The 18,250-nt window shown below is 43.9% G+C and overlaps 1 protein-coding gene across 2 annotated transcripts in view; it reads left to right on the top strand.

Annotated features, from left to right (window-relative positions):
- The window catches only part of JUP (junction plakoglobin), a 63,168-nt gene that overhangs the window by 18,550 nt on the left and 26,368 nt on the right, over window positions 1–18,250 (top strand). The window contains exon 1 of one of the 2 annotated variants that reach the window (XM_075350198.1): window positions 499–517. The exons of the other annotated variant lie outside the window; for it this stretch is intronic. The gene's annotated coding sequence lies outside the window, so the exon portion shown is untranslated. Of the gene's footprint in view, window positions 1–498; window positions 518–18,250 lie in introns of those variants that run through there. 2 annotated transcript variants of the gene reach the window in all.

The raw sequence follows: 18,250 nt of genomic DNA, 5'->3' as shown, positions 1-18,250 counted from the left end.
TTCCTATACCTGACACTGTTGTTCACTGTGTCTGTCCATTTTTTAGGAGCACTCTATGGCTGTTCCGCTCTCCTTTCTCTTGTTACAGGTCACTCACTGCATGTGGCCTTGACAGCCTTTCAGACCATAGGTCTGTTTGTGCCACAAGCTGGGCCCTGTCTGAATTTATAACAGGAAACCGTTCCTGTACCTGCATGCTAACCCCTCCCACTGTGGGCTAGTCCCAACCATTAACTATTTCTTGCTCTACAGTCTGGCAAAACCCATACAACAATGTGACACGTTATACATGACATCACAATTCACATGGCACATTAATTCACAATGATGCAAGACACTATTCACATTACAACAACGCAATTAGTGTCTTCGGGGGAGTGGAACATGACTACCAGTCCATCTCCTTACATTAGATACAAGCAGTAGCCATGGTGTAAGATCACTCTTGTACAGGCCTACAAGATGCCTTCAACCTTTATAAGCGTGATCAACTTTTTGTTGAAGATGAGAGAGCATGGTTGGCATCGTCATAGTAAATCTCTTACTTGCCTTTTCTCTGTTGCTTTGGGTTAAATACAAATGGTTGAAATCTACTACATGGCAACTGATGTAAAATGTCTGGTTGTTAGGTAGTGTGTTCCTAGCAACCAGATTCTCTGTCAGTTGTGACCAAGATGCTCAACCTAAAGCTGGATTAGGGGAAAAGTCAGCTTTCATCAGTCTAGTCATGCCAGCCACCCATACCACACATCCACGATATGGCCACGTTTTTACACCCATGGTATATACAGTATATTTATATTTTTTTACCTGCAGCATTCTTAATAATATATATATATATATATATATATATATATATATATATATATATATATATATATATATATATATATATATATATATATATATATATATATATATATATATATATATATATATATATATATATATATATATATATAATATTTTTTTCTTTTATTGGTTCAGCGCACAGGTTTCTCCGGACCAGAAAGCTCCAACGTCGTTTTGATTGTCCTAGGGACACATTACAGCGTGGCACGATTCATTAACCCGTTCCCTCCCACCGGGTCCATTAACAGATTGGACCCATCACTCTAATTAAAATATCTTGCAACCGCATGGGCACAATTTAGACTTGCTCTTGGTTTATACCCCAAACATCTGTAGCTTGGCATCTGTTTTAGCCGCACTCCGCTGCCTTAATCTCTTGCAGCAGGGAAGGTGGTGATTGCACCGTAATTGCTGTTCAGCAGGATGGAAGAATGGATCGTGTGACCTTATGAGACCTGAATGTATGCGCAACTTTATAGGAAAGCACAATGCCCCCCCACAGAGGGCAGATTGAGGTTCACGTGATCAAATGGTATCTGTGACACCTAATGCAAAGTAGATAGAGGGTGCAGGGTCCTGGCTGCTTGTCGGGAAGAAAACAGTATAAAACTAGGTGTTTTATTACAATATATAGGTTTTCTATATAAAAGCTTCCAGATTTAGTCACGTAGGCACAGGACACGTGAAACTGATCCCTTATACCTGTCATGTGCCGTGAATATACATTATTTTTACCTGGTGTGAATGCCGGTTTTCTGACGTGGTTTACCTTTTGTTGCTGATCTTCTCCACTACTGAATTATGGTCGCCTCTTCCCTGCATATAATTTTAGTCCTTTTCGCTATTTGGGTGTGGTCTTTAAGAAGAATTTTATGGAGAAGAGTTAAGGACCATGTCCATTTGGCTAGAAAATCCTAACATAAAGGCCCCTTTACACACTGAGACTTTCTAGCGATCCTACCTGCGATCCCAACCTGTCCGGGGTCGCTACAAAGTCTCTGGTGAGTCGCTGGTGAGCTGTCAAACAAGCAAACCTGGCCAACGACGCAACAGCGATCCGGACCTGCAGAACGACCTAGCTAGTCATTGGGGACGTTGTAAAGCAGCTTTTTGAAAGGGAAGTCGCTAACGAAGTCGCTGTAAAGTCCCCTTTACACACTGAGACTTTCTAGCGATGCATGCTGCACAGCGGGAAACAAAGGACCAAAGAATGGTCCTGAACGATTTGTAGCGATCAGCAACTTCACAGCGGGGGCCAGGTCGCTGATGTGTTTCACACACTGCAATGTCGCTGGGGAGGTCGCTATTACGTCACAAAACCGGTGACGTTACAGCGATGTCGTTTGCGATGTTGCAGTGTGTAAAGGGGCCTTAAGGCAAAAGGGGCTATATCTTGAGAACGTTGAGGTGTGGGAACAGTGGAAGATAACACCAGCATTTACACCAGGTAAAAAGAACAATGACATATCTATGCCAAATAACTGGAAACCCCTTTACAGAGGACATCTGCTTTTCCCTGAAACCATGTCACCCTTTTTCATGACTAATGGAGTCGAATAGGTGAGAATTGTAATACCATTAATAGACCAGTGAGGCGCTATTTTAGTAAAATTGGGGAGACATTTCCCAATGCCTACACAATCCTTGAGCTGATCTCTATACTAAAAGGCTACGATAGCTCTTACTAATCCATTCTCCAGTATGGCACCAGTAGCTGTACCTCTACCAGCTGCTTTTGACCTTGTTGCCGCCATTACTGGCTAGCCCACCATCATTGGTTACTTGCTCCATTGGTGTAAAATGGCTGTGTTCTGTCTGGTCTTATTACGGACCTTCATAGTTTCTCTATGGTATGTTTATCAGCTCTTGGTTATAGTACAAGCAGTATACTAGGTTGTGTACATAGTTTGGTCTCATCTGCCTTTTTATACCAGTGCTAGTTTCCGATGTCACCCAACTTTTAGGTCAAGGAAGCCCCCACAAGTCATTGTGCATTTCCACTTGCGTTTCTCTTTAAGTCTAGATATACGATCCGCATCTCATTCACTACTTTTTTTGCCTTGAAATGAAACCTATTAAGAAAAAGTAGATTCCTAAAAGCCTTGAGGCAGCGAGCCGCCCCAATTCTGCCGAATTCACACCGCGCTCCACAATGGATCTGTACAGTCAGTTCTCTGCTTTATACAATGCCTTATCTAAAGGATACAGAGAATTCAGTGCATATTCTGAGTCATCCTGTTCTTGCTTCTTTCCTTATTGTCTTATGACAAAAAGCCCCAGAGCTTGCTCAGCCACATATACAATGGTAGCCCTGCACGCTGACCCGTGCCTTCCCCACTGCTTTTTATAGCCAGCTAATTGCTAAAATCTCAATGCTGACTCTGAACGGTAACGGGAGCTCTAGTGCGTAGGATCGCATGTAAAGATGGCTCTAATGGACACGTTTTATGAGCGTCTGAGGCTATGGGTCCTCTACATTTACTGCTTTTCTTCTACCTTTGAGTATCTGGAGTTGATTACACAATAGCGTACATCCCTGCAAAATGTTCAGAACTGAACTTGAGGTTCTTAGATTAACATTTTGATTAGACTGTAGAAGCCACTGCCACGTCATGGCAATCTTGTACATGTCCCCGCTTAATTGTAAAATGCTGCGGAATATGTTGGTGCTATATAAATAAGTATTTATATGGCGCCAGCATATTCTGCAGCGCTTTACAGACCTAATCACTGTGCCCATTGGGGCTCACAATCTAAATTCCCTCATTAGTATCTCTGGAGTGTGGGTGGAAACACACGCAGATGCGGGGAGAATATACAAACTTCTTGGAGATGTTGTCCTTGGTGGGATTCCAACTACAAAGCAAAATTGCTAACCACTGAGCTTATTATTACTATCTTTTCCATGGGCGCCTAGTCTGTTAGGTTTTACCACTGCAACCATCATCTCCACAACACCGCGCCAACATGGGGAGTGACCCAGGTGCCTTACAACACCCATGTTGACATGCAAAGTCGCCATATCTTTGGGCCACACCACCCAACAGGCACAGCAACAATGGCTGACACGCCAACCAAAAAGTGGACAGATCTAAAAACTGTGCCATACTGCTGGGTACATTATTGGTTTAGCCTAATGACTTCGGGCTGCTTGCTTGGTGCCCTTTCTGGGGCTACTGCTTTGCCATTGTAGGGTGAACGTGGCAATCTATATTAGGTTTATTTGCCATTTATGACTCATTTCCATTTAGCTGACATCCAGTGACTGAATTACAACATTGTATAGATCCATATAATTTGCCACTTGAAAACTCCATTTTGGTCTCCTTTTGGCAACCTTGTGTTTGCACCTATTTTTATAGGCTTTCTGCTCGATATACATAGGATGCACTTTGTTAGTGGTATATTTATCCAGTGTTGGTGCAGTTATAATGCTACTTATTTGGATTTTATGTTAAGTTTAAATGTCAGCCTCTTCAGTTAATGACAACTAGGTGACCTCACCATAACTGGGATGGTGACACCACTAATGTGAGACACTTGGCCTCTAAATTGGCCAGGGTCAACCAGTAGGCCATATTCCCGCTCTCTCGCCTGCTATGCCTACCCCCTCCAGTATCTTCAATAGTTAATTTTGCTCTTCACTTGGATTCCCTTCCGTACTGTAGTTCAGGAACTAACAATAAGCTACAGACTTCTGGAGCCAGACTAGATACAGACGTGATTCTCTGATGACGAGAGACCTCAGTGTAAGAGCCGCCAAGTACCCGACAATTAAAGGGATCTGCAAAACTTATGGTCCTGGGTTTTTGATTATGGGTGAACTTGTTAAGCGACTTCAGTGGTTAATTATGACTTTCTGCTATTTCCTATGGCACGATGAGTGAACCAATTTGCCAAAAGTATGCCTTCTGAGGACATGTGAGGTAGGTAAATATTTGCTTATGTTCTATGGCCTTTGATGCTTTCATACTATTGATGGCATAAATGCTAGATAATTATATGTGTAAACACTCACATGGTCGGCGTGCTCCTCATAATGATGTGCCAGCTTCCTTGCTTCAGTAAGAAGGACTGCAAGTGATAAGAGCCTACAAAAGTGTCTTAGGGGGGGCTTTGCACACTACGACGGTGGGGGCAAATCGAAAGTGACGCACATCCGGCGTCGCAGTCGATATCTTAGTTTGCAAATCCTTTTTGATACGATTAACGAGCGCAAAAGCGTCGTTATCGTAGCATCGGTGTAGGGTCTGACATTTCCATAACGCCGGTGCAGTGACGGGTGCGATGTTGTTCCTCGTTCCTGCGGCAGCACACATCGCTGTGTGTGAAGCCGCAGGAGAGAGGAACATCTCCTTACCTGTGTCCCGGCTGCAATGCAGAAGGAAGGAGGTGGGCGGGATGTTTACGTCCCGCTCATCTCCTCCCCTCCGCTGCTCTTGGCCGCCTGCCATGTGTTGTCGCTGAGACGCCGCACAACCCGCCCCCTTAGGAAGGAGGCGGATCGCCGGCCAGAGCGACGTTGCAGGGCAGGTTAGTGCATGTGAAGCTGGCGTAGCGATAATGTTCGCTACTGCAGCAATCACAACAAGATATCGCTGCTGTGATGGGGGTGGGGACTATCGCGCTCGACATCGCAGCAGCGTCTTGCGATGTCGCAGCGTGCAAGGTTTTTCTTTCTTCTTTGCCCTTTTGTTCCAAAGGCCCCGGTAATAAAGATGCACATCTTATCTTCAACTGGGCATGTACAGCAGAGCTCTTCTATGCCTGTTTGTTTTTTTCTCTTCTGACGTGGGCCAATCAAAACACAGAAGTTCTGTAGTATACGACTAATTGGCTGAAGGTAAAATTTGCCGCATTATTACCAGGGGGCATAATTTTGGAATGGAGGGCCACTAAGAAAACAAAACAAAACACTGGAGCAGCCCCAATTGGAGGAGGTACTGAGTTTAAATTAAAAAAATCCAGTAAAGGTCCCCTTCTTGAGGTCCTTGCCTATTGATTTCATTGAGAGACAGGTGCTATTTCATTCCTCCTGTGGGGTCAGTGCTGGAAAATTGACCACTTGATGTCACCATAAAATACACGTAATCGATATTTAAAGCAGATTTTCAAAAAAAAAAATGGACAACTTGTTTATTGATATTGGATGTATCTGAAATTTGTTCATATACCCCATCAGCTTTTTTGTGTAGACCTAAAATAACGCCCATTTTAGAGCTAAGTGAGCTGTCGTTGGCGCAACAATAGTAGAAACTTAAAATTCCTTCCCTGTTTACTCAGTCAGCCATATTTGTATAGCTCTGTCTGGTTTCTGTCTCCACAATGGAAAGTTTACACCACTGTTTGGCTTCGGCTTACCCCTTGTTGACTTCCTTCCGTGATCAATGTGGTAATTTGTGACCCCTTACAGGTGTTTAGTCCCTCACACACAGCTCCTCAATGTGTTTTTTTCTGACCCTCAGAAGTTTGGAAACCTGTTACCTGCACACAGTGATGTCAGACATTTTATGTTTTTTGCACTGGCAGCCATTTTATGTGACAAGAGTCCAACCTCTAAATTATATGATCAAAATTGTTGGTAGTTTTCTTTATTCCTCCTTTAACACGACGGATAACATCTGATAACATATCATTACGGAGAGTGAGAACCCAAACAAGACACGGGACATCCTGAAGAAACTCATTGTAGTGATCAGACGGTGTTACTCGGCTTAGCAAGCGTTGTATTTCATTGCGTAGATGGAAATGAAGTTTTCAGGAGGATTACCCTCGTCCAACAGATGAATTTCCTAAGCTGTAGCTTCTCGGGGTACTTTGATCTTTTAAGTGAAAATCTTTGGACTTGAAAACCCCATGAAGTGAGTGACCGCGGTGGATTTTGCTTTTCATTGTGCTGGAGTCTGTCCGGCCAAACAATGTCGCTTCCTGCCCCTCTCAGGAAGGATCATTCTCATTTCCATCTGTCTCTCCACAGAAACGGTATCCTATTTTAGGTTAACTCCAACAGTACCACAACCTACTCTTGACCCACCAGGAATAATATATGTCCTGTGTAATAAAGAGCCTGAATGCCATGGCGGCAGGTCATGTGGCTGCTAAGGGGCCCAGTCCTGGTGGGTTCAATCTCTTTTGGAGGAACAGCATTGTTGGTGAAGGTTGCCAAGGGGTAAAATATTGGTGGCTAATACTGATGGCTCCGACTCTGGCACTTCCTCATTCGTGAATTCATATCCGCTATATCTTGCATGTAGAAGGCCGATATCTTCATTCTGTTAGATTCTTGGGTTTGACGATTTGACCTTCAGACTTTGTTTTGAAACTTCTGTAGATATGAACCAAGTGGAGATCATAGTGATACTAGTCATATGTATCCCTAGGCGTCTTCATACCACATAGGCGTCTTCATACCACATACCAATATATGTTCCTAAGAACATATATTACCTGTTCCTTTATTAGTACATCCTCTCTCTTGCCATGTGACCATTAAAGGGATTGTCTACTAGTAATAAAATATAAAGGGCACCACAACTGTGCTTGGGTAGTGTTTGGTAATGCCGCTCAGTCTTTGAAGGGAATCTGTCTGAGCTGCAATAATTTACCCTTGTGCAGGTATAGTGCTGTTTTTTTTTTTTGGTTTTTTTTGTCGGAGAGCAGCAATGCTTTTTTGGTCCTGACAGCCCCTTAAACATTTTAATAATCACTAGTTCTAGTTCTCGGTGTCTTGAGGTAGAACCCACCACACTCCACACCACTATCTGGTGCACACAATACCTTTTTTAGATCTTCCTGGCCTATGCACTTTTACTTTGACAACGATTCCATCTCCTGACACTTGTGTTCTCTCCCACCACAGCATGAGATTAGAGTATCTGCAGCTACATCTCCCTCCTCCCTGTTTTTGACTTATTTGTGCACTGGGGACCTCCAGATTACTTGGATGGTTGCACAATTTTGAAATGATTGTATCGTCAGATCTCATCTATAGGACCACAAATGTGGACCATTTTTGGTTAGATTGACCGAATTGTTGGCTTATTTATCTGCTTTTAACATGACTATTCTACCGTAGGAGGCAATAAATCTAGACATCTCGCCTCATATCACCATGTTAAGTGCTGCTAATTGATGGACTTGACATATCTACATTTTTAAAAAAAAGATTTTTACAGATTTTTAATTTTTGGGACTTAGTTTTTAAAAAAAAATAAAAATTTTGAGGTTGTTAAAGAACATGTCCTGGATAACGGCGTCTCGTCTCCTCCCGCCATGCCCTGCAGAAAGGCTCATTCTGTTCCCATTAAGTAGATAATTGTAACAAGCAGCAGTGAGTAGAGGCAGTCAGGGCCTGTTAATCAGAATTAGCCTGACATCTTTGGGGTTTTCAGAATCGCAGCTCATGCCTGGGCTGTCACATATCCACAGTTACCGGAGCTGTCAGGAGCTGTCAGCGGTGCTGGGGGACTCGCTTCTTTCCAGAGCTGGTAACTCATCAACCGCTCAAGTTGAGAAGACCAATTTGTCTCGTAGCGGAGTGGGGGGAGGGCAGTACAGACAAACCCAGAGTCAAATCTAGAATTTAGGGAAAATGTAAATGTATGAACAAATTTAGTTTAAAAACTACGTTCTGCCTCATTAAGTTCAAACGTTTTTTTTTTTGTTTTTTTTTTAAATAAATGGTTAGATGTCTCATTAACTCGATTTGTTTACGGCCTTGATAGGAATCAGGGGCCGGAATATTCAGTGACTTCCTAGCCAGTAATGAATATAAACACAGAAGCTGAAAGCTCGGGGAATTTTTATCCCTTGTACAGTCATTAGTGTCTCCTGGGGGTTTACCATCATTGATGGGTGCTTTTACATGGGCAGATACACTTCTCCTAATGATCAATATGGCAAGTTGATCGATCATTTCCGAATACTGGCATATATAGTAGGATTTCTTACATGCGATTTGTCATGGGTCTCCCCCAGCCACCCACTTGCCCCTATTTAGTTTTCGTGATTGGCAGCACGTATACATGGGGGAGTACGCCGCCTACGAGCAAAAAGTGTCTGCATCAATAACAAAAGAGCACATTTATTGCTTCCTTTGATCACCATACATGTTTACCCCGGGAGATTGACGCTTGCAGACAGATTGCTCAAAGGAGACTGCTTTTTTTAATTTTTTTTTTTAATCTTTTTGCAATGCATATAATACAATTCCATCTACATTGTGTGGCAATCCCAAAAAGTCCGATATTTCGTAACTTCTTTCCAGCCACACATCCAATTGTTATATGGAAGCAGATTTTGTATTGACACTTTAGCTTTTTTTTTTCTTCTTATTGTCTCCTTTTTAAGTGAGCTGTATATAAAGATTTATTGCCTTGACAATCCAGAATATTTCCTAATTCAGATGGCAGGTTATAAACATAACACATACACAGAGCCTGTATGGCAGCAAAGTCCATATGGCTGGTCCATTTGGGAACATATTCCACTATGTACCAACATAACACAGATAAACAGCAGAAAGTGTGTTTTTTTGTTTTTTTTTTATACCATTTCCCTCATAGATTTCATATGGTTTAATATGCATTTGGAGGCCTGGGACAGTATCCTATATGCCAGGGGTAGGCAATTAATTTTCCCTAGGGGCTACATGAGAGACAGTGATTGGTGTGGAGGGCCGAACTAATAGGCTGAAATTCTAGCCAATATTAATATTAACTTATTAATTATATCACTTAAAATAGAGCAGAATTAAGTATGCTGACATCCCCCTATAATTCCACACCCCGTCCCCCCATATACAGCATGAGCCCTCACATAGCCTCTATATACAGTGTGAGCCCCCACATAACTCCTAACCAAACAGTATAAGCCCCCACATAGCCCTTATATACAGTATGAAACCCCCACTTAGCCCCTATGTATACAGCATGTGCCACACATAGCCTCCTATATAGAGTATATCACAAAGGTGAGCACACCAATCACGTTTTTAAAAATATTTTATATAATTTCATGGGACAACACTGAAGATATGACACCTTGATACAATGTAAAGTAGTCAGTGTACAGCTTCTATAACAGTGTAAATTTGGTGTGCGCTCTAAATAACTCAACACACAGCCATTAATGTCAAAACTGCTGACAACAAAAGTGAGTACACCCCTTAGTGAAACTGGCCAACTTTTCCCTAAAGTGTCAATATTTTGGGTGGCCATTGATTATCTTAAAGAACTGCCTTAACTCTTTGGTATGGAGTTCACTAGAGCTTCACGGGAGCCTCTGGAATCCTCTTCCACTTTTCCATGATGACATCATGTAGCTGGTGGATGTTAGAGACCTTGCGCTCCTCGACCTTCTATTTGAGGATGCCCCACAGACGCTCAATAGGATTTAGGTCTGGAGACATGCTTGACCAGTCTAGTACCTTTACCCTCAGCTTCTTAAAGGGAACCTGTCAGCAGAAATTTCCCCTAAAACCTAACAGATTCCCCCTCTGCAGCTCCTGGGCTGCATTCTAGAAAGGTCCCTGTTATGATTGTGCCCACTTTCTGACCGAAAAAAAGTGTTTATAAAGTTGTACCTTTTTGGCTTCTGATTCTGTAAATCCGTCACGGGGGCGGGCAGCCTGATGGCCGTTATTCTGCCCCCTGGTCCTGTATGCCGCCCCCATCGCTGATTTCAATACTTCTGGACGCCGCCCACTGCTCCAGCCATCCCCGCGCATGCCCAGTGCCCATCTCTCGGGGATGAGCACTGTGCCCAGCGTCACCGCTGGTGACGTGCACGCAGGGTTAAGATTATGGGCGGTGCTGTGATGTTTATTCCTAAGCAACCGCCCATAATCGCGGGACCGCGCTTTCCCCCTCGGCCTGCTTCTTTCTGCGCAAGCGCGCTGCTGCTGACCTCACTTCGCCTCCTTCCCATCTTGCCCCGAGGCAGGAAATAGATGGGAAGAGCGCGGAGCAGTGACTACACCGAAAGCGCGGTCCCGCGATTATGGGCGGTTGCTTAGGAATAAACATCACAGCACCGCCCATAATCTTAACCCTGCGTGCACGTGACGCTGGGCACAGTGCTCATCCCCGAGAGATGGGCACTGGGCATGCGCGGGGATGGCTGGAGCAGTGGGCGGCGTCCAGAAGTATTGAAATCAGCGATGGGGGCGGCATACAGGACCAGGGGGCAGAATAACGGCCATCAGGCTGCCCGCCCCCGTGACGGATTTACAGAATCAGAAGCCAAAAAGGTACAACTTTATAAACACTTTTTTTCGGTCAGAAAGTGGGCACAATCATAACAGGGACCTTTATAGAATGCAGCCCAGGAGCTGCAGAGGGGGAATCTGTTAGGTTTTAGGGGACATTTCTGCTGACAGGTTCCCTTTAAGACCGTGGTAGTCTTGGAGGTGTTTGGGGTCGTTATATTGGAATACTGCCCAGTTTCCAAAGGGAGGGGATTATGTTTTGCTCCAGTATGTCACAGTACATGTTGACATTCATGGTTTCTTCAATAGACTGTACTCCCCACAGCCGGTAGCACTCATGCAGCTTCAAACCATGACACTACCACCACCATGCTTAACTGTAGGTAAAACGCACTTGTCTTTGTACTTCATCCTCACGTTTTTGCCGTCACACAAGCTTGACATCATCTGAACCAAATAAGTTGTTTTTGCCTCATCAGACCACAGGACATGGTTCTAGTAATCCTTATCCTTAGTCTGCTTGTCTTGAGTAAACTGCTGGCTTTCTTGTGCATCAGCTTTCTGAGAGACTTCCTTCTGGGACGAAAGCCATGCAGACCAATTTGATGCAGTGTATGGTCTGAGCACTGACAGAATGACCCCCTCCACCCCTTTTAACCTCTGCTGCAATGCTGGCAGCACGCTTACGTCTATTTTGAAACGGATAGGACGCTGAGCACGTCCACTCAACTCCTTTGGTCAATCATGGCAAGCAATAAAAGCTAATTTTAATGAACCTGCTTTCCATTCACACCTGAGACCTTGTAACACTGAGTCACATGACACCGGGGAAGGAAAATGGATAATTGGGCTCAATTTAGCCATTTTCACTTAGAGGGGTACTTTTGTTGCCAGTGGTTTAGGCATTAATGGCGGTGTGAGTTATTTAGAGCGCACACCAAATTTACGCTGTTATACAAGCTGTACACTGACTACTTTACATTGTATGAAAGTGTCATATCTTCAGTGTTGTCTCATGAAAAGATATAATATTTGCAAAATGTACTCACTTTTGTGATATATTGTACATCAAAATATACCATACACATGAAAATACAAAAAAACCCACCACATATTCACCTTGCTGCTGTTCTTCCGTTAGTCTGCTGTGGCCTCCAGGAATGAAGACCAAGAACAGATCTTGGATAGTGATTTAACGCGTTTTAGAGTAAAAACTTCACTTATTGTGATGGTCCTAAAGAGGTCAAAACGCGTTGACAAATCACTATCCAGGATCTGCTCTTCTTGGTTTCCATTTCTACGTTAGCTCGGATTAAACCCTTCTCTCCAGCTGTTCAGCCTTTACTGTACCTTTTATCATAGATCTTTTAAGAACCAATGGTTTGCTGAAACCCCCAATCTTTCTTCTGTATTGTTTTGTGATAGAAATTGAATCTAGTGAAGTAAAAAGAATGGTAAAACTATCAAAGAATCAATCTAGGTTCAAAATCCGTTGTGAGAAGGTGGTTCCAATCTTCTTGCTCCACAGAGCGGCACCGTCATCTGATGGGACTTTGATCCTCAAGAAGTCTTTCTTAATCTCATTTCCAGCCGCCATCATTGTCTTCGTTTCTTATAACGGCCAGGCATCAGCTGCGTCTCTCTCACTTGGATACAGCAGAGATCAATCTGACAGGTCCCTCCAGGGAGTAGCACCTCGTATTCTATGTGGCAACTTTCACTCACATCTATAATGAACAGAAAATGGAAGTTTTCAGTCTACAGCGTCCAAGTGCTGGAAAGGATTCATTAATTCAGAATGGAGCTGTCTGCACGATATGTTTTAGGTAGACGCTAGGTCTGTCCATTCATGTAGAAAAAAAAAGGGCACTGCCGAAGCCATATTACAGGTGTTGAATGTTTGTGTGTTAAGGATGAGCCTATGTAGGAAACCATATTACACCCCCCCCCTTCCCCTCTTCATTCTGTACAGTAGAGATGTCTTAAGTCTTGTTCACATGTGAGATTCAGACAATCCCACGATGGGGGGCCATAGAATGCAATTTCAGGAATGGCGTTAACGTGACCTCAATTTTTTTTTTTTCAGGAAACTGAAGCTTGAAAAGTCATATATTTTCCAAAAAAAAAACCCCAAAACATAAAAGGGTCTCACTTAAACTTTGCGTCCTTGCATTCTGTTGCCCTGTTGGGGATCATGTGCAATCTCGTGTTTAGGTAGATTGAGGGGAATAAGTGGCCACACTGCAGAAAAGCATTGTGAACATAGCCTTCGTAGTAAGACGACTATTGACTTGGCCGAGTAGGTCCCAGACCAGTTTCAGCTGACAAGCCTCCTATGGTGACCTTCCACAAGGAGTCCATCCAAGTAATGATGGCAAATTACATCCAGAAGTTGCACATACTCAATTTAAGAAACTGATGATTATTGTGGCTGGGGATCCAATTAGAAGCCATTATTCACAGATGACTACAAATCCGCTTAGCTCACCTAATCAGGGCCGGACATTGGTGCAACATGGGGTCCAAGAGGTAAGGTGGACACTAACCCCTCCAAAGCAGCATCTGTCAGACACAATATTAGTCTGCAAATGTACATTCCCTGTTCTTATAGTGTCCCTCTTCTGCCTCTGTCCACCCTTACAACCAGCCTATGGCTTGGTAACACCAGAACATAAACATGTAGTTTGTGTTGTAGGACAGGTACTTCTCATCCATGCCCCACTGGATTCCAGCAGCCTGGCCATATACATACGATGAGTCTTAACAATGGAGTTTGGGTAGTCTTCCAGATATTGGAAGAGTTTGAAGGGTATGTCCAGGACTAAATTATTGAAGATCTATTAGGGTTAATGATTAGTATCACATCGTAAGGGTTCGACACCCAGTTTTCCAACCGATCTGCTTGTTAGTAGGTTCCACTTTATCAGGAGGTACATGGTATATGGTATATGGATTTAGTGGCCGTTCTCTGGTCCTGCAAGGTCCGTTTCCATTCACTTCAGTGGGAGCTGAGCTGTAATACCCGAGAGGGCACTACACAGTGTAGGGTGCTGTGGGATTTTGCCGCTTTGCACTGTATAATTTGCTTTCCACTGTATAATTTTGACCACAGCCTAATGGCTGATCTGGGGGTCGAACACTTACGGTATCTTAATTATTTCTATAGCGCCAACATATTCCGCAGCGCTTTACAATTCAGAGGGGACATGTACAGACAACATGAGACAATACAAATTAATAAAATTCAGATAGCAGGAGGAGTGAGGCCATTGCTCGTAAGCTTACAGTCTATGAGGAAATAGGGGAGGCACAAAAGGTGAATGGGGGGAGAAAAGCTCGTCATATATGGTCCAGCCATCAATTTCATAGGGGATTCAAAACCAGCTGCATGGACCGGTCGCCAGCCAGAATTTATACAGGTACAGAGTGTAAGAAAGTACATGGAGAGGAATGGAATCAGAAGATACAGGGGGCAAAACTTGGAAGTAAGTTTTATGAAGGGCAGAAAGGGACTAGATTAGATGAGGGCGGTGAGGTGATGGGCTAGTCTTAGTAATAATGACCTACCCTAAAGGTTAGATCTTCAGTATTGTAGTCCTGAAAAAAATGTTGGCCATGTTTGTTTCCAATACGTCACTGTTCCCACAGGACATTCTCCTTGCTCTGTGGTTTGGCAGTTTGCTTTTCTCTACCGTTTTAAGAAATCATGGATGTCCCGCGTAGATGTCAATTTTATGGTGTCAAATCAAACCCTGTCCCTATAGACACCTTAAGAGTATGGCTAGCGTTTTGCCTCATTCTCTAGTGACGCCAAAGAATAAAATGTCCTAAACTAAGATCTTTATGAAAGAAATGATCTGGATACCCCTTGTGCACTTTTTATTTTTTTTTATTTTTGGGACGGGAGAAGGATACAGTATGCGTCCTTAAACTAGATAGATAGATAGATAGATATGACAATCCTTCTAGACAAGATGCTTATCTGCGGATTGTTGGCAGATCTGGCTAGATTTGGTGAGTTTTGCCGCTGAAATGAGCTTGATCTGCAGATAAATATCTTCTGTCTATGGCTTTTTACTGTGAGTTGTGGCAGACCTGGTGATTCATTGCCGCATTACTAATTGTATATCTGACCTGACAGATGTCACTGTGGTTTGGCTTCATAATGTCACCCCCTCCCCTCCCCCAGCTTCCCCCAGGAACATTCCTGTCAGCCCTGGGTGGTTTACAGTGCGGTAACACATGTATACAATGCACATGCAATATGAACGCCGGCCACTAAATAATTAATGCTGCCATTTGTAGTTTCTAATTTGGAGGAATCGCTGTACTTGAGTATTAAGCGAGCCGGATCCCCTCTGACTGTCTCTGTCTCCTGTCTCCGATGGGAAGTGAATGTGTCACTTGGTGCATTATTTAGCAGTATGGCGGTGCAGGATCATGTGCTCGACAGTCAGCCCCAGGTTTGTCATGTTGGGGGGAGGCATCGGAGTCCAGCACTGGGCATACCATTTCCTGAACAATCATCTGCATATAGCACCGTGCCAGTCTCAGAAGACCATGGTCACAGGGTGAGTGCCAGCAGCCGGAGCAATGTGTGACTGTGTCACTTGTGATCCGTTTTCTGTAAAGGAATGTATGATTAATATGAGATCTGTATGAACTTGTTGATGATGCCCCCTCCAGTCCTGATAACGCAGCATTCCTGGTGTGTCATAGTTACAGGGTGGCGGAGGGTCGGCAATTGGCAGAAGCCCTTAATGCCCCTAAGCAGAAATAAGAACTTGTATGTGATGAATCGATAAATTATTAGGGGTGGTCCCAGACCACTCGAAGTTCCTTACCCCCCCCCCACCTATTGTGTGCCATTTATCATACTATTGCCTTCTTCTGTGGCCTAGGAGCCCTTTGCACGCTGTAAAGCTGTGACCCTTCCACTAGAACACATGTTGGCATCCTATTTCCACGTATGCTATGTCTTTACACGATCCTGGGACACTCCGTCCCTTGTTCTGCCAGCTGTAATCATTTGATACAGCCAGGTGGCTCTCACAATGGCAGCACACAGATAAGTGCCCTCAAATCCTGGCATCAAGCGTGCCCTTTTTGTTCCCCGTATACTGGGAGCATGTCCGCATTTTGCAGGCTAACAAAACCTTGCAGCGGCTCATTGAAGTAACATTGTGTTGACACACTCTTCATTGTGCGACTGATCAGCGCATTGAGTGGCCCTTTGTCCGCCAGTCCCATGGGGCGGCAGAGAGATGAGCCTGTGCCTGGAGAAAGCCCTGCAAGCAATTCTCCATGCCTTCCCTGCCTGTCTAGGTAAACCAGCTTGGCTGCTTCTCCCCCACCCTGTAACTCCAGAGGAAGCCCTGAGCAGGGACTCTGTGACAGGCTGACATTCCAGATCAGGGTGTGCCGTCCTCTGACGAGCAGCTGGCTTTGTCTCTGCTTGTTTATTGTCTTGCTTATTTTTCTTTTCTCCCTGCACCCCCATTTGGCACATTATTCTCTAACAAGGCGTCTTCCCCCCCCCCCCCCCCCCCCACCTCCCATCCCTGTCGTCATACAACAAGAAAAGCAGAATGATTCTGTAACCAGGAGAAAGTTTTCTTAGAGTGGCCTTATTTTTGTCTAAGAACCTTCGATAGATCAGGATCCTACCCACCCCTGTAACTTTTAAAGTCTTTGTTTTAGTGGCTGTGAGTGCGTGAAAGCTCTTCTCCAATTCATCACGTCTGGTCTTCACCAATCTCACCACCTTCTGCCACCCAAGCGTTTGCATTCACAGTCTTCAGCTTCATCATTTTGGCTGTTTGGGTCTTTCCTTCACCAGTGTCGCTCATTGGACTACAGACTTGTACTAAGGAACTTCTTCAATTGTCTGATTGCCTCTGATGTCACCCAAAGTGAAATGACGGATTTGCTCCAGATTAGTAGGAGAGGCCAAGGTGTCGCCAAGGAGTCTCCGTACTTATAACTGTTGGCTTTAATCAACGGAAAGGCATAGACTCAACCATGTTGGCTGAAAAGCCAACGAATGATTTCGCCTTAACATTTTTTCCCTGACCAATCCCTGAAGGATCGGTTAGAACTTACTGACCTGCTCCTATCGGTAGAACAGGGATTTATTTTTTTTTTTTTTTTTTTTATCCTCGACGGGGCACTTTTATTCCTGTTTAAAAAAAAAAAAGAGCTGTCCATTTAATCCCTGTGGGACTGTCAGAAAATCAGAACGCTGCTCTCATCCGCCCCATAGGGAGTGACTAGAGCAGCGGTCGACCATGTGAAAAGGAAAAAAGGTGCCCAGTTCTGTCAATCGGAGCTGGTCCTGGCGGTCTGACCCAAACCGATCCACAAGTTATCACTGGACAACTTCTTTCATTCTCTGTTGTTTTATATAGGCCAATGGGCCCTTTCACGTAATCAAACATGGCAGTAATACAGTAGCTAGAAGCTAATCGGTTTGCTTGTAGTGTGGCTTTAGCACCACTCAATGAGCTTAGAATAAGGCATATTTTCCAACTTTCCCATACGAAGGGGAGACCTTGAGAAAGAGGCTGCAAATCTCCCAGACTGCGCCAAACCTATATGAATCCTTCCAGTATTGCACTTCCAAATACATACTAGTCCTGGAGGCTTGCTGCCCAAGTATGTAATCAGGCCGTTTCGCTCCACACAAACCATTTCTCAAAGTTGGCTAGGTCTAGGATATAATCTTCTCTTAGGAAGGTTTATACACCAGGCAATGCTTCCCGAGAAGGTAATTGACTTTCCTCAAGAGGAAAAATACAACTGGACCTCTGGTGCCACCTATAGAAGTGACCAACTTGCCCAAACCTCGTCTTCCACTCCTATCCAGACTGCTGTAACTAAGGCCTCTCCCCCCACCACACACACACACACACACACACACACACACACACACACACACACACACACACACACACACGTTTTTCTACGCTTTTTTCAAGAGTGTAAAAAAAAAAAAAAAAAAGTCGTGCAAAAGTGAACTGATACTTTTTACTTTTGCAGACTTTAACCATTGAAGTGTCTGTCAGTTCTTTCAGGATTTATCACAATTTCAATGAATGGGGCAAAAAAAGTACATATTTTATGTAGCGGTTTTCCTGCCAATACCGTGTTTTTAGTGCTGAAAAATCTGCCACAAATAACAAACTCGTGCAC

This window comes from Anomaloglossus baeobatrachus, chromosome 5 (assembly GCF_048569485.1).
Source record: "Anomaloglossus baeobatrachus isolate aAnoBae1 chromosome 5, aAnoBae1.hap1, whole genome shotgun sequence".
In the NCBI taxonomy this organism is placed as follows: Eukaryota; Metazoa; Chordata; class Amphibia; order Anura; family Aromobatidae; genus Anomaloglossus; species Anomaloglossus baeobatrachus.
This window is presented reverse-complemented; position numbering and strand designations above follow the sequence as displayed.